General features: G+C 41.8%; 1 long non-coding RNA gene and 2 other non-coding genes across 3 annotated transcripts; all 3 read right to left on the reverse strand.

Moving 5' to 3' along the window:
- Positions 1–1,436: 1,436 nt before the first annotated feature.
- On the reverse strand, positions 1,437–12,663 carry LOC141115179 (uncharacterized). The gene is made up of 4 exons (XR_012237019.1): positions 12,608–12,663; positions 6,059–6,141; positions 4,394–4,640; positions 1,437–1,635 (listed from the first exon to the last, which is right to left on the reverse strand). It is a non-coding gene; the product is annotated as an uncharacterized lncRNA (long non-coding RNA).
- LOC141125053 (small nucleolar RNA SNORA26) lies at positions 1,700–1,820 on the reverse strand. Its single transcript, XR_012241353.1, has one exon. It is a non-coding gene; the product is annotated as a small nucleolar RNA SNORA26 (small nucleolar RNA).
- Positions 9,363–9,485, reverse strand: LOC141125056 (small nucleolar RNA SNORA26). The gene has a single exon (XR_012241354.1). It is a non-coding gene; the product is annotated as a small nucleolar RNA SNORA26 (small nucleolar RNA).
- Positions 12,664–16,337: the final 3,674 nt, after the last annotated feature.

Raw genomic sequence — 16,337 nt, forward strand, 5'->3', positions numbered from 1 at the left:
GTGGGCAATATAAAAAAAATCACACCTGAAAGCAGATAAAAAGGAGAGAAGTTCACTTAGTCTTTGCATTGTGTGTGCCACACTAAGCATGGGCAACAGAAAGAAGAGAACTGAGGACTTGAGAACCAAAATTGTGGAACAATAACAATCTCAAGGATACAAGTCCATCTCCAGAGATCTAGATTTGCCTTTGTCCACAGTGCACAACATCAAGAAGTTTGCAACCCATGGCACTGTAGCCAATCTCTCTGGGCGTGGACGGAAGAGAAAAATTGATGAAAGGTTACAACGCAGGATAGTCCGGATGGTGGATAAGAAGCCCCAAACAAGTTCCAAAGAAATTCAAGCTGTCCTGCAGGCTCAGGGAGCATCAGTGTCAGCACGAACTATCCGTTGACATTTAAAAGAAAAAAAAAAAAAAACACTATGGCAGGAGACCCAGGAGGACCCCACCGCTGACAGACATAAAAAAGCAAGACTACAATTTGCCAAAATGTACTTGAGTAAGCCAAAATCCTTCTGGGAAAAACAGAGGAGACCAAGTTAGAGCTTTTTGGTAAAGCACATCACTCTGTTTACTGAAAACAGAATGAGGCCTACAAAGAAAAGAACACAGTACCTACAGTGAAATATGGTGGAGGTTCAATGAGGTTTTGGGGTTGTTTTGCTGCCTCTGACACTGGGTGCCTTGAATGTGTGCAAGTCATTATGAAATCTGAAGATTACCAAAGGATTTTGGGTCGCACTGTAGAACCCAGTGTCAGAAAGCTGGGTTTGCGTCTGAGATCTTGGGTCTTCCTGCGGGACAATGACCCCAAGCATATGTCAAAAAGCACCCAGAAATGGATGGCAACAAAGCACTGGAGAGTTCTAAAGTGGCCAGCAATGAGTCCAGATCTAAATCCCATTGAACACCTGTGGAGAGATCTTAAAATTGCTGTTGGGAAAAGGCACCCTTCCAATAAGAGACCTGGAGCAGTCTGCAAAGGAAGAGTGGTCCAAAATTCCAGGTGAGAGGTGTAAGAAGCTTATTGATGGTTATAGGAAACAACTGATTTCAGTTATTTTTTCCAAAAGGTGTGCAACCAATTAAGTTAAGGGTGCCAAGACTCTTGACCAGCCCATTTTTGGAGTTGTGACATTATGTCCAATTTGCTTTTTTTCCTCCTTTTGTTTTGTTCCAATACACACAAAGGGAATAAACATGTGTATAGCAAAACATGTGTTACTGCAATACTTTTCTGAGAAATATACATGTTAACACTTTATTGTGCCATTATTGCTGGGGATGGAATTGTGTTGCCGATTTAGAAAAGGCCACCAAAGAGATTGCGGGGAACAGCATAGGAATGGGGAAAGGATTTACGGGAGCATGCTCCTATTCAGACGTTTTAAAGAGCAGCTGTCCATCTAGAAATCACACAACACAAGTGATGTTCATTGAGTGCTTGATCTTTATTTTAAGCTTCACATACAAGCATTCTTGTGACCCAGGAATCTAGCCAATGGAGGTCCCCAGAAAAACATTCCTTCCAAGACAAAGATTCTTCATCAGTTCTTGCCAAATAAAAAAAATCCAAGGACATGAAGCAAAAAACACAGGAATCACGAAGGTCTGCACCCATTTTGAAGTCTCTGCAACAAACAATTCAACCAAAGTTAGTTTCAAAGCACATCATGAACGAAGAATTTACTTTAAATCTGTTGCTCCCGACAGGATTCAAAGCAAACACTTACGATTTTTACTTTGAGTTTTAGAGAGCTTTATTATACCCCCCTGTGTTGGCCACTTAAAGAACAGGACACCTTAAAGTGGGCAAAGCTGAAAAGGGGATGTTCATAATTGAGATATTACATTTATATAAAAAAGTTTAAGTACAGTATCAGTTGCATTTTTTGTTTCTGTAAAGTAGATTAAAAGCACTTAGTCATGTTTTTGGGAGAAAATTAAACAAAAAACTACATACCTACACACTTGACAAGTTGAAAAAGTACAGTGCTCACAATAGTGCAAAAACCAATACATAAGTGGAAACAATCATTGAGTGAATGACCATGTAATAGTGAACGATGTGTTCCAATCGATAAAGTGCAATAGTGCTCCAAAATTCAAGGTGCACCACACCCCCTCCTGTGTCCCCACTCACTGGATGGAATGGACCCCTAGATTTTAAGCTCGTATGACTCCTAGACTGAAAAAGTTGGCCAGGGATGGCAGATTCACTTCAGGATGCATAGAAGATTTCTCATATAATCAGTCCTATGTGGATAATAGTGCCCAAAAAGAGAAGCCCAATAGTTAAGTACTGTTTGGCAATCATTTTATTGTGCAAATTAAAAATGTGTACTTACAAAAAGGTAGGTAAAATCAAGCATGTAATGGCAACAGATTACAAAAGGAAGCGCCGCTGGTGGAGTGCGTTCCACCAACATCCGGAAATGAAGTTGTTTGGACTCGAAACTGGAAACTGCACCAGTTGAAGCAATTTCCAGCATCGAGTCCAAACGACATAATTTCCGGTTGTCGGTGGAACGCACACTACCAGCAGCACTTCCTTTTGTAATCTCTTGCCATTAACATGCTTGATTTTACCTTTTTGTAAGTACACATCTTTAATTTGCACAATAAAACAATTGCCAAATGGTACTTCACTATTAGGCTCCCTTTTATCTCTTTTTGGGCACCATTATCCACGTATGACTGACATGGGAGATCTTCTATGCATCCTGAAGTGAATCTGCCAACCCTGGCCAACTTAAGCCTGAACGACTCCTAGACTGAAAAGCTAGGGGTCCATTCCATCCGGTGAGTGGGGACACAGGAGCGGGTGTGGCACAAATGTGAATTTGGGAGCATTATTGCACTTTATCGATTGGCACACATCGTTCACCATTATATATGGACATTCATTCAACAATGAATTGTTACCACTTATTCATTTAATATTTTTTGCACCATGTGTGAGCGTTGCAATTTGTTTTTGGGAGAAACTTCCTGTCTAGGAAACCATCCTCCCCAACATGGAAAGGTTGCAACCACTCTTTACTGTACCCAAACAGTTTGGCTAGAGAAACACTGCCAAGGGATCCAAGACTTGTTTAAAATACATTTATAGTGGATCTACACCAATCATCCATAACATTTTGACCACTGACAAGTGAATACTGAATATTTTATTACAATGGCACCTGAAAGACTGTCAGAGATTGTAAGCTTCAATGACCATGGCCCGCCGATTCCTCTTGTACCAAAATTGTATTGTAACCAACTTCTGCCTTAATTTTGTAAAGCTCTGCGCAAACTATTGGCGCTATATAAATCCTGTATAATATATTGGTGATCAAGTGAACATGTCCCTCAAGTTGGTGTTGAAAGCATAAAAAAAAAATTGGTCAAGCGTAAGAATTTGAGCGATTGACAAGAGCCAAACTGTAATGGCTGGACAACTGGGTTACAGCAACTCCAAAACTGCAGCCCTTGTGGGATGTTCCCAGTCTGCAGTAGTCCAAAACTATCAAAAATGGACAAAGAAAAACCAGACAGGGTCATGGGTAGCCAATGCTATGCAGTGACCGAAGGCTGCAGTGTAGTTTGATACAAAAGAGCTACTGTAGCTCAGATTGTCTAGGTGGTTAAGGCTGGTTCTGACAGAAATGTGTCACAACAGTGCATTGAAGTTTGTTGTGCGTAGCCGCAGATCAGTCAGGGTGGCCATGCTGACCCGTGCACACATCAGGCACATGAGCACCAGAACTGAACCATGGAGCAATGGATGGTGGCCTGGTCAGATGAATCACGTTTTGAATCATGTGGATGGCCGGGTGCATTGCTTACCTGGGGAAGAGATGGCACCAGAGTGCACTATGGGAAGAAGAAAAGTGCAATGCTTCAACCAGTGTTCAGCTGGGTAAAACCTGGGTCCAACCCTTTGTGTGGATGTTACTTTGGAGTCCATCTTGATGGACCAGCTGTTCTGGAGCCAAAATGGGCACCTATTCATTATGAGGGTGGTCATAGTGTTATGGCAGACTGGTGTAGTGCAACAGATCTGTTCTCATGTAATTAAGAGACCAGATATCAGATTTAAGCTTTCTGAAGTAAATGGTCAAATCTGATGGGGGAGGCACATGTGGATACTACATTTTATATTAACAATCAATACTAAAAATAGTATTTTACAAAAAAAAACCCACAGGCAAGGCCTTGCATACTGCTTGTGGACAGCAAGTTGCTTCCGATTTGGAAAGCTGCATTCAGTACCCAAACCCCACACTGCCTTCAACTCACAGGTAGAGGTCACTTATTTCCACCTCAACTGCATCTAGCTAAAAATCACCCAAACTGCTGCATCCACTATATCCAATCAGCATATGAAGCTTCACCAATACATACCAACAGGTTTTGTTTCAGACATCAGTGCTGTCTGCCCCCAACTTAGACAGCAAGTGATCACCAGGCAGTGCCTAATTCAGCAGAACCATCTTCCATCAATATTCCAAAAACAGAAGAGCCCAGCTTTTATTTCTTCCGCTGACTGGAGGACTGGTTATATTTTTCCTGAAGTTGTACATCATTTTCATGTAGCCAAGCAATTTCTGTTTTTAGAAGCTTTTTCCGTAGGTGACCTACTCTCTTGTACCTACAGAGAAAAAAAGTAACAAAATGCTAGAATAAGTTAATGATCAACCAACAAAATATTACAGGCAATAAAGACCCAATAGGGCCAATTTAGGCCTCATAGGCAACTACCACCTTTAAATAATTTAACATGATTGCAGACCATGGAAGTTTCTGTTCTCAGCAAAATGAGCATGAATCCACTTGCTGTAGAAGGAAAAGCTTCTACTATAACCGTTTTAATGCAAACCTCACTGGCAGCTTCTGTTAGTATGTTATGTCACAGTAGGAGTATATACACCTAAAAAGGGACCTTGCTGCATTCAGATACCAAATACAGAGGTCTGTTTGCAGTAATCAGTTAAGCTCTTGGTGGTAAACGTTAGAGGTTGTAGACAATTTTTAAACTAGTGTTATAAATACCTGCTCTGTGTAGACCTCTTCTAGGGCACCACCATAGGAAGCCGCTTCCTATGGCAGTGCAGCTGCAAGCTCGCTCCTGAGCCAGGCTGTGTGCGTCCATTTGACACTGGCTTGGCCCCACTCCCTCACATAATTTGATTGATGGCAGCAGCCGCCAATGGGTCCCAGTGCTGCTTCCAGGTCCTGTGAGGAGAGCTGCTGCAGATGGCCACAGCACCAGATCGAGACAGAACTCAATTAAGTACTGTATTTATGGAGGGGAGGGGGTGATACAAACGCTGGGACATTTTATACCTTCATGCAATACATGAAGGTAAAAAAAGGTCTTTCCTTTAAAAACCACTTCAAAGCCGAATTCCAGGAATTCAGCTTCTTTGGAAAAACTGAAGGCACGCTATGAGTTAATTCCATGGGGTGCATGACATCTCCTGGATGTCATTTATATTTGAGAGATTTATAGTACTCCTGGGAGTCCAAAGCTGATCCTTCTGATCTTTGCAACAGTACAGTTGCTGCTATGCCTACTCCTCCCATCCTTGCATTATGGGAGCTAGAATTTGTGCACACAAATAAGGCTCCATTCACAATTGTGATTACTAAATCGCACCATTTCAACTGACTTTACTGCAACTTTTACACTCTGGCACTCCAGTCGCATTAAAGTAGTGCAGGAACCTTTTCAATGTTGCTGTGACTTTGTTGCATGGATTTGTACAAGTTTCATTGAATGGGCTGAGAACCGTCATGCAACTTTGTTCCAAAAGTCACATGACAATTCACACAAGTGTGAACGGCGCCTAAAAATACATGCAAAAGGATTGCAAGATATTTCAGCCAGGAATTTGGATGTTAAAACTTCAGTACCACATGCACATACCCTGGACTCCATTCATAACCCCTTTGTGGATAGACAAACCGCAAAACAATGTTACATTTGAGTTAACATGGGCACAAGAGGTTTTGCAATAGCATTTACTATAGATTGACCACTCAATGATAATGGGCAAGCTTACGTACCATTTTCGATTGTCCAGTCAGATGTACATGGACCCCCAAGTGATTATACACTGATGAAACACCAAGCATGTTTGGCACTAATCCTTCAAGAGAAAGAAATGCATTTAATACACAGAAACATGAGGCCCTTTTTATACAGAGAATTCTTCATGCTAATATTTCTAACTTTTGCATTTAGTATTAGCAAAATGTATTTACAAAGTAGCATAGTATTATGGCTTAAACAAGTCATTTTCAAAAAGTACACATTGTCACAACTAGTACTCTATTGAAATATACAAGATTACCTGTTAGAGATGTGTTCCTGTCTACAAGCCGTTCCAAAAAATGGACAAAGGCAACAGCTCATGCACTATAAAACAAATGCTGTGTTACAGCCACCTGCCAATATTCATGCAGGAAAAAGGAAAAAAAAACCCTATTCGGCTCAGCTTCGGTGCACATAGCATCTTATATTAGAGACCATCTCCTTGCCCATTCAGAACATGACTCTAACTCACTAATGCCCACGCTGCCAGTTCTCTACTACCGCCCCCCTCTTCAGAAATCGCACTAAATCCCAAGTATTAGCTGTGGTTTGATGCTAGAGGGAACGGTCATCACTCCCTCAATCATGCTCAGGCCTAACAACTTGCTAACATATTGTGTAGATCATTTTACAGTTTGGAGCGATAAGTTTTAATTAGGCAACAGAGAAAAAAAAAAAAAAAAAAAAAAAAGGATTCCACTATAGACCCAGACATTTAACCAAAGATATATTTGACAAAGCCATCCAACTAAAAGGATGCCATAAAGTGCAATTTGAATTGGCCGTCAAAACATGACGTTTGGGAGATATGGGCAACAATATTGTTTTTGGATCAGGCACCAAGCATGCCTAAAGTGACCCTATCACTAAGAACCAAGATATACCTGTAAACTAAGACTGTATTGTACTTTAGGCCTCATGCACACTGGACGTTTTTACAGCTGTTTTTGGCTTCAGACATTTTTTTCTGCAGTTAATAAACTCCCCAGCATGTTATCCTATGTGTCCAGGCACACATAGGCTGTTAGTTTTTGGCAGGAGCATTTTCTGGCTAAGAAAAAAAAAAACAGAACTACTGTGTTTTGAGGAGTTTTAGCTGTAAAAACACTCCAACTATGAAAAAAAAGCTGAAAACTGCTTTAAAATGCAGCTATTCGGTGTTTCAGTTTGAGCATTAAGCTTTTATGGGAGTATAGTCTTAACAAAAAAAATAGCTAAACACACTACAGCAAAAAAACTGAAATAACTCCCTACAGCTTTCTTCAGATAACGTTACTAGCTTTTTTTTTTATAACATCCAGTGTGCACGAGGCCTAACAATCAACACTGGCCCATTCAAATTCCACTGGAAAACCAAACATAAGTGTCCACCTACCCAACCCTTACTTCTGCTGACCTCCATACCATTACAAGAAACCATAGGATTCAGAAGGCCAGCAGGAGGAACCAGTGTGAAGACCGACCAGGTAGACTGGCATTGTTTGAAGGGTCACTTCCTGAGGAATATTTCCCAGGGCAATTTAGGAAACCGTGATCACAGGTCAATTGGCTTCAGTATAAATTACACAAATAGGAAACATAAGTTGAATACAAAGACACTGAATTTCAAAAGAGCCAACTTCCCTAAACTATGAACCTTGTAAGAAGGCATGAATTGGGATAAAATCTTAGGAACAAAGAACACAGGAGAGATGGGTTTGCTTTAAGAGCATATTAAATAAGGGCACTAGCCAATGGGGAATACATTTAAAAGAGCGAACAAAAGTCCTGGATGGCTTAACTCCAATGTAAAAATCCATTTAAAAGCAAATGAGAAGGCCTTAAAAAAAAAAAACAAAAAAAAAAAAACAAAACACAAGGTTTAGGGATCATCATCAGCATTCAGACTTTATAAAGAATGCAACAAGAAATGTAAGGGTGCACTTAGGGCTGCTAGGATAGAACACAAAAGACATGGCAGAGGAGAGCAAAAAAAAAAAAAAAAAATCCAAGAAATTCTTTATGTAAACAGTAAATAAGGGAGGACAGACCATATTGGCCCCATAAAGAATGAGGAGAGACATCTGGTTAAAGGATAGGGAGATGGCGAGGGTACTGAATTTATTCTTCTCAGTCTTCACGTAGACGTGGTGTATCTGGATTTTGCAAAAGCATTTGACACAGTTCCCCATAAACGTTTGAGGCGAGTTAGGGTGAGTACATGGACTGAAAACTGGCTACAAGGGCTAGTTCAGAGGGTGGTGATAAATGGGGAGTACTTGGAATGGTCAGGGGTGGGTAGTGGGGTCCCCCAGCATTCTGTGCTGGGACCAATCCTAGTTATTTTATTCATAAATGCCCTGGAGGATGGGGTAAACCGTTCAATCTCTGTATTTGCAGACGATACTAAGCTAAGCAGGGCAAAAACTTCTCCGCAGGATATGGAAACCTTGCAAAAAGATCTGACTTAATGGGTTGGGCAACTACATGGAAAATGAGGTTCAATGTAGAAAAATGTAAAATAATGCATTTGGGTTGCAAAAATATGAATGCAATCTATACACTGGGGCGAGAAACTCTGGGGGGGATCTAGGATGGAAAAGGACCTGGGGGTTTTAGTAGATGATAGGCTCAGCAATGGCATGCAATGCCAAGCTGCTGCTAGCAAAGCAAACAGAATATTGGCATGCATTAAGGGGATCAACTCCAGAGATAAAATAATTCTCCCGCTCTACAAGACTCTGGTCTAGCCGCACCTAGAGTATGCTGTCCAGTTCTGGGCACCAGTCCTCAGGAAGGATGTACTGGAAATGGAGCGAGTACAAAGAAGGGCAACAAAGCTAATAAAGGGTCTGGAGGATATTAGTTATGAGGAAAGGTTGTGACTGCATTGAACTTATTCTCTCTGGAGAGACGCTTGAGAGGGGATATGATTTCAATATACAAATACTGTACTGGTGACCCCACAATATGGATAAAACTTTTCACGGAAGGGAGTTTAACAAGACACGTGGCCACTCATTAAAGAAAAGAGGTTTAACCTTAAACTACATAGAGGGTTCTTCACTCCGAGCGGCAAGGATGTGGAATTCCCTTCCACAGGCGGTGGTCTCAGTGGGGAGTAGTGATAGTTTAAAAAAAAAAAAACTATTAGATGAGCACCTGAACGACCACAACATACAGGGATATACAATGTAATACTGACATATAATCACACATAGGTTGGACTTGTCTTTTTTCAACCTCACTTATTTTGTAATAAAAAAAAAATGCATATTCTGCTAACTAAATCAGCAGAGATGTACCTCACGACAGGATACAGAGAGGAGGGTGCGAGTCTCCAAACTGCGTTTTAGAGAGGAAAATGCTCTGCCCCCCTGTGTTAGCCATTACAAAGCATGAGTGGCTTTGAATGGGCAATGAAGGGGCGACAACTAAGCTGGAGATTTAATTTACTATTTGTGCACAATACATTCCCACACTTATGTTTAAGTTTTTGTGCATTAACAATCCAGCCTGCTGCACCTCTGGCCTGGTTTTCATCAAACCACTCATTCCACAACAATAAAATGCATCGCACTACAGATTTACCACATATGACCCAAATGTAGCTCAACCTATATGGTCCCACAGCCCAATTTAACTCCAATTCACCATATTTTCCACTGCTGGACTGAACCTAAGTGATGGTTCCGGAACACAGAGCACCCTAAAAAAATACTAACACATGCTACGCATTTTTTTTCTGACCAACTGCCATCCCTGAAATACGTGCCAACATTTCTACTTTAGAAAAAAGTTGTGACACAGGCAGGCTGCAGATTGAATTTCTTTCCTGCACCCACGGTTTGCAAGAAAATTGCACAATTCCCCCATCAGCACAGACACCGCTGACAGAGGAAGCAATCCCCACTCGGAGAAGACAGTGATTATCGCTAGCAGCCGCTCGCAATAATCAAAGTGAATCGGGCAGGCTGGTTGTACCCAAGTTAGTCAATCAACTTGGTCCAATCAAGCATGCCCATTAATGGTTCGAATCTCATCTGTTTCCTGCAGAGACTCAAACCTTGTATGTTTGGCCTAAGGCTCCATTCACACCTATACAACGTGGGAACAGGTGATATGCCATGGCAGTTGTGTGCAGCTCCATTCATTAAAGCAGACCTTTACCATAAACACCTCATGCACACTGCAGCTAAAAATGCTATTTTAGACTTTCTGCCTCTAAACACCCCACTGTTAGCATATTTGTTCATGTATACATAGGCGGTTAAAGGCAGGAAAGGAGCACCTGGGCAGAGGAAAAAAACCCAACATGCTTAAAGCAAGTTTACAGCTTGAGTATTCATTTCAACGGCCATAGTAAATTTATATTCTGACCAAAGTAATGAACACCCAAATGATTGATGTGCCTGAAAAATGGCCTTATGTGCATTTTTAATGCTTTTTCTTCTGCCCTGAGAAAGGCACTCAGAAGAGCTGAGCATACCCCCAGTGTGCACGAGAGGCCTAACTAAAGTGGTCTCTACTCCTTTCCGCAGTGGATACTTTAAGGACTTTGTTGCTGCCCTCAGGAGGTGCTGATAAATGCCATGTGAACCTGAATTTAGAAGTGCACCAAATGGAAATTCTGGTGCGAAAAAAAAAAAGGAAATTTAGGATGCACTTGGCCAAAAATCAAAAAGTATTTTAAAAATATTTTATAATTGTATTATATTCGACTAAATATGAATCATCATCGCCCATTAGCGACACCTTTAGCGCAAGAAAAATGCATCCCTTTAAAGTCTATGTAGGTCTTCACACTGGTCTGTTGCGCTTCCATTGTGGTGTTAAAAATCTTGTTACATTGTTAAAAAAATGCACCTCACCGTTATTGCAGCAAGAAGGCAATAACACCTGTTACGTTTTTGTGCCACATGTCCAATGAAAAAAAAAACCCCACACCATAAGCACAGTAAAATTGTGGGCGTTTTTGCCACCTTTATCTCTATTGGCAAAATACAGAAATCATTCTCAGCTGATAGGTTTCAGCAGCCAAAATTTTAGTGCATCGCTACCCAAATGTCAAATGACTGGGTGGCACAGTGGTGTAGTGGATAGCACTCTCGCCTAGCAGTAAGGAGGGTCAATGGTTCGAATCCCGACCACAACACTACCTGCCTGGAGTTTGCATGTTCTCCCTGTGCCTGCGTGGGTTTCCTCCGGGTACTCCGGTTTCCTCCCACACTCCAAAGACATGCTGATAGGTTAATTGGATCCTGTCTAAATTGTCCCTAGTATGTATGAATGTGAGTTAGGGACCTTAGATTGTAAGCTCCTTGAGGGTAGGGACTGATGTGAATGTATAATGTAAAAGCGCTGCGTAAATTGATGGCGCTATACAAGTACCTGAAATAAATAAAAATGTCAGGCAGATACTGCTTTAACTCCTTCAGCCTCTCTACATTGCAGGGTTGAAGTTGTTATACCGGGTTGAAGCTTGCAGCCAATTAGTGGCTGGCTCGCTTTTGCAGATAGCAGAAGGGATATCCCATCGGGGAGCCCAGGAATGCAGCCGGCTGACCATTGGGAGGATCGAGAAGCAGAACATCCCTGATCACCACCAAGGTCTCAGACACCTAAGTGATGTGGATTTTTATCACTTCCAGTTTTGCCTGAGAACAGGTCATTACTGGCTTGGGAAAGCAATGGATCAAACAGACCTTGGTTTGATCCAATGCTTTTAAGGACAGGAGAGATGTGGTGTCTAAAGAGTACTGGTCGCTGTCCATGCGATCACATGCTTTTATAGTCCCTGTCTTCGCACATAAACCGCAGTCACACCACATGTGAGGTACCAAAATCAGAGCGAGAGCAATCATTCTAGTACCAGACCTGTGTATCTCCAAGACCCCTTACACACTGGCGCTTTTGCACTAAAAATAGCGCCTGGAAACTGTATCCTATTCATTTCAATGGATGCTTTCACACTGCAGCGGTGCAAAAAGTCCCGCAAGCAGCATCTTAGGGGCAGCACCTCAAAAACACCCCCATCCATTGAAATGAATGGGAAGTATTTCCAAAGCACCACAAAGCTCCTTTTACTTTTTTAAAGGTCTAATTGTTACATAAAAAAAAATAAAAACCCAATACACAAGTAACAAAAATGCAACACCCACCATTTTATTCTCTATGGCATCAGAGGGGGGGGGGGGGGGGGACCAGGTGGGTTCCAAGTAATTTCCATATATATCTCTGGAGTTTTACATGTATGAAAATATTACATCTGTATGAACAGAGCCCAGCACACCAGCGTTATTTATATATTTATACAGAGCCAGCTTCTCCAATGTAAAGCCCAGCCATGCAGCTCACTGGGCTACTGACAGCCCTAGGAGTGTGACCCCCGTCCACTGTACTATTACTCTCTCACACACCGCCACTTGTAGTTTTATCTACAGAGGAGGACTCGGGCTGCCTGACCTGCACGGAGCCTATCTTGCACACCATGGATACTCTATGATAGCCGCACTAGCACACTCCTCCGCACACCAACTCACCTCGCGCTCAGTAAGGAAAGGAAGGGCGACTTCCGCCCACAGTCTGATAAAGGAAATGAAGTATCGCGAGAGTCCAAGCGTGACACGAGGTTCGCTGTGCTGGTCATGTGCTGTTCTGTGGAAGAAGGGCAGTGATTGGCTGGTTGGAATCCCCCTCCTCAGCATGCTGTGTTAGGTTTGGGTTGTGTTGTCCTGAGTTTAAACTGTTCACCAGCAGCAGTTGCCTCCAATGTGTGTGTATTGTCATTCAAAATCACTTAAGTGAATGGAGATCCACTGCAATAGTGATGTGAGCCAAATACTAGGCTTTGCTTTGTGGCTCGGTACATTTTCTCCTGCATTAGCTGCACTGCATGATAGTGGAAATCGAAATCTTCTCTGTGGTGCCCATTCACGTCAATGCAGTACATTTGTGAAAAGGTGCAGGCACTAGTTTGGTGCACATGCAGTGCTCCCCTCCCCCCCCTCATAGCCTTCATCGGGAGCAAATGTATATAGCATGTAAATCGCACATACATGCATTGTGCCTTCAAAGCAGAATTTTGTGTATAAAATTCAGCCTCCTACAGAAAAACACATCGACAGTGCACAATGTTGCAGTACAAGAACACACTAAAAAATGCATCATGCTGCAGCTGTCCTGGTGTGAACATAAGCTAAAAAAATACACATTCAGAAGGCAGCAATATCAGCGCCTGTACTGAAAAGCAATCCACCTTCAGCCCTTTAACCTGTTTGCTGCCAGAGCCTTTTTTTTTTTGTGGCACACATTTAAAAAAAAATCATTTTGAGCCTGAAGATTAGTTAATACCCCTAAACATACAGTTAGGTCCATATATATTTGGACACAGGCTCAATTTTTGATTTTTTCAGGTATTTATCAAAACCTATTCAAACTATAGTTATATAATGGATATGGACTTTGAAAGTGCACACTATCGGATTTAATTTGAGGGTGTGTACATTTAAATCAGAGGAAGGGTTTAGGAATTACAGCTCTTAAGAATAGCCATCCCCCCTTTTTCAAGGGACCAAAAGTAATTGGGCAATTGAATCAGAAGCTGTTTCATGTCCAGGTGTGGGTTACTTCTTCGTTATTTCTTCCTTAATTAAGCAGGTAAAAGGTCAGGAGTTGATACCAAAGCCTTGTACACACAATCAGATTTTCGGATGACCAAACGTCTGTTTTTTGTTGCATGCTGAAAGTGAAGAGGCTCACCATACAAAAATCCTGGTATGACAGAATACAACTTCATAAGTGATGTAATGTGTTGACTAGTTTTGTATGTATTCTTTCGTTTCTGAGCATGCGTAGTCTTCCGCTTACGTACGAAAACCATACTAATTAAACAAAAATCGGACATTGAGTTCACAGACGACAAATATGTTATAGTCTGCACATCCAGCTTTTGTCTGACGAAAAAACGGAATCGGCTGTCGAAAGGACCGTACTAACGATCTGAAAATCAGCAGATGGAGCGTTGTACAAAGTTTTACTTCCAATTTTCGCATCGTGTGTGCTTTAAGTGTGGTATTTGCATTTGGATTCTATTGCTGTGAACCTACATCATGCATGCGAAGGAGCTGTCCATGCAAGTGAAACAAGCCATTGTAAGGCTTCAAAATCAAACCAAATGTATCAGAGAGATAGCAGCAATATTAGGAGTGGCCAAATCAACAGTTTGGTAAATTCTGAGGAAAGAACGTACTGGTGAGCTCAGCAACATAAAAAGGCCTGGACATCCACGGAAGACAACAGTGGTGGATGATCGCAGGATCCTCTCTATGGTAAACAAAAAGCCATTCATAACATCCAGACAAGTGAAGGACACTCTCCAGGAGGTGGGCGTATCATTGTCAAAGTCCACAATCAAGAGAAGACTTCACGAGAGCAAATACAGAGGGTTCACCACAAGGTGCAAACCATTCATAAGCCTGAAGAATAGAAAAGCCAGATTAGACATCTAAAAAAAAAAATCTAAAAAAGCAAGACCAATTCTGGAAAAGCAATCTTTGGAAGTATGAAAGTAAGATTAATCTGTACCAGAATGACGGGAAGAAAAAAGTGTGGAGAGGGCTTGGAACAGCTCATGATCCAAAGCACACAACATCATCTGTAAAACATGGTGGTGGCAGTGTGATGGCATGGACATGCATGGCTTCCAGGGGCACTGGGTCATTGGTGTTTATTGATGATGTGACAGAAGCAGCCAGATGAATTCAAAAGTCAGCAGCTACAAATACTGCAGCTGCTGACTTTTAATAATCGGACACTTACCTGTCCAGCGATGCGGGGGATCGAAGCCCTGCTCGCCCCCCCCCCTCCGTTCGGCGGCGCCGGCATTGCTACTGTGGGCGCTGGGCTGTGGCTTCACAGCTGGGCACCCACTGCGTATGCGCGAGCGGCACCGCGCGCCGTGATTAGCCGCACAATCATATGGGACCTGTCACGTGTCCCATATGATTGACAAGAGGGAGGGGGCAGAGCTGAGCCCTTCCTGCGCGGAGGGGGAAGTGATGTCACCAGCCCAGGCAAAGGAAGAGGCAGACTACGAGGGACCACCTAGCAACAGGCATTTAGAGGTGAGTAATGTTAGGTCACAACTCTTAAATGAGTTGCTTTTAAGTTTATATTGCTTTGTCAAATCTTAGCCCTTAAAGAAATAGACACGGAGCCAGGAGTGTCTGTGTCTCATTCCACGAGCAGTGAGTGCCCCGCAGTGCGTTAACTGTCTTGTTTTATTTAATATATTTATAAGATTAGTTACATGACGAAAATATCAAAGTACAATTTAGATATCAGCTGATAAAAGCATTTTTTGACTAATAATGTCGTATCAGCAGCCAAAGGTTACAATAAAAGCGGTTTCATCGAGAATAATGTGTCAGCAGACAAAGGTTAGTTTCATAAGATACTGCAACGCAGGCATTTCATAACAGACTATATTTCATAACAGATTTTACATGTAGGCATTAGATTTAAGTAAGAACTCTGAATCAAATCCCTAACCCTATCAATTTCCCCCGTTGACATCATCCTCTCCTTCCCCCTGGGTCCTCATGAATAAGTTCTAGTCAGTTTTTCCCCAGAGTCCTTTCCCTGACCGCGAGTTGTCAGAGGGGTAAAACCCATCCCCCTAGGTATTACTAACATCTTAAATTCAAGAAGAGGAGTTTTGTAGGAGTAGGGTGATGTCAATACACATTTATCAGTATGCCCTGTTTATTCTCCTAATTTTCCTATTTATTTTCCTGTATACACATATATTTGTGATTGTAAGTGAAATTAATATTAGAATAATAATTACCATTGGACTTAACAACCAGTGAAAGGTATTGGTTGCTGTAGAAGACATTCCACTAAATATATCCCACCAATGTGGTGCAGTATCCTGTTGTATCTGTGATGAAAGATGCACTAGTCTTCCTTTGTCAATTATTGCGGATACAAGGTTATTCTGTAGGGTATGTTCTAGTGTTTCTATGTGTCGTCTTAACAACTCTGATTGTTCCAAAACCTGTTTTAGTGGGTCTAAAGAAATTATAAAGGGTGTAGTGTCAGTGAGATTATGTACCTCATAAACTGAAGAGAATACCTTATCGGCGTCTGGTTCAAAAAGATAGGTGTCGTTACCCCATTGTAATATTTTAATCTTTTTTATACATCCCGCAAACGGCGCCGATTTATTTAACGCTAACATGGTGCGGTTGTCATTAGTAATGATACAAA

This window comes from Aquarana catesbeiana, linkage group LG01 (genome assembly GCF_042186555.1).
Source record: "Aquarana catesbeiana isolate 2022-GZ linkage group LG01, ASM4218655v1, whole genome shotgun sequence".
In the NCBI taxonomy this organism is placed as follows: Eukaryota; Metazoa; Chordata; class Amphibia; order Anura; family Ranidae; genus Aquarana; species Aquarana catesbeiana.